The following is a 1240-nucleotide window of genomic DNA, read 5'->3' as shown; positions in this document are numbered from 1 at the left end:
TTTTTTTTTTTCTGAACTTAAGTAGGTAAGCCATGAAGATCCCAGATTTCACTCAGGGACTCGAAACCAGCAGCAAGGAATAGGCTGCATGGAGAAAACAGAGTTGGCCCTGAAGCACCCCATGAGTCCATCTTGTTCAAAGTAAAAGTGGCAATGGCTTTGGGATCACAAAAACAGTCCTTTAACATCAAAGTCAATTAGTAGAAACCACTAAATATCATGTGGCAAAAAAAAAAATTGAAATTTACTTGGAAGAATATTCAGTTTATTTTTTCAGATGGGACTCAATTTTTAACACATATAAAACACTAATTTTTGTACTAGAAAATGAAATTGATTAATTCCGTAAAAAAAGAAACAATTGTGTACTGTACTTTAACAAGTAAAATAAGTTGGTTATAATGTGACAAAAATACAAGCAATGATAATAGCAAAATTATCCAGTAGGAACCATGCCAAGAGTTTTATATTAACGCACATGTCCCCTGCCCTGCAGTGTTATTAACTTCTATCCCTGTTTTCCACATCAAGGAAATTAAGTTTGGAGACACTGAGTGACTTACGCATGTCACAGATGTGGTAGGTGGAGAGTTCTTTCACTCCAGGGACCACAGTCTACAAAATAAACTTGCACATTCTACAAAATATTCGTTGCCATTGGAAATAGGTAAGCAAAGTGTTACCAGCATCAAATTAAGGCGGGAATTAAAAGAAAGGGTGGTGGGGGCCTTGCTGCTGCGGTTTAAGGGGGATCCCTGCGCTGAGACATCTGGCTAAGTAGTCATTGCTAACAAATGGCAAAGATCTTGAAAACCTCAGGAGCAGGCTGTGGCTGCTCCAGTTTCTGATCTCAGGAGGAAGGAAGAGCTGCAGATGTCTTTACTGTGAATAAGGGAGAGAAACGCTAAAGCACAGAAATGCTCAGAACCAAAGAGCTAGGTCACTCACTCTTCTAGAAAAGACATTAGCAGCTCTCATTGCTCATCCACTGTGCCTGGCACAGCCTTGTTTTCTAGTTTTCTGAATATGAGTTCCATCCGTATCCTTTGCATAACTGTGGTACTGCGATGTGGAGAGCTTGATCTGCCTGTCCACGGGGAAATGGGCTGTTCTGGTTATTACAAAACAGCCAAGGGAGGGCGCCATGGCACACCTCTGAGTAACCCAGACACTGGCTCATGTTTGGGAACTGCAAACCATCCATATGGCAGGGGCACAGTTATAAATATTAATCCTGTTA

This window comes from Cebus imitator, unplaced genomic scaffold (genome assembly GCF_001604975.1).
Source record: "Cebus imitator isolate Cc_AM_T3 unplaced genomic scaffold, Cebus_imitator-1.0 Scaffold754, whole genome shotgun sequence".
Lineage (NCBI taxonomy): Eukaryota > Metazoa > Chordata > Mammalia > Primates > Cebidae > Cebus > Cebus imitator.
Note: the sequence above shows the minus strand (reverse complement) of the source record.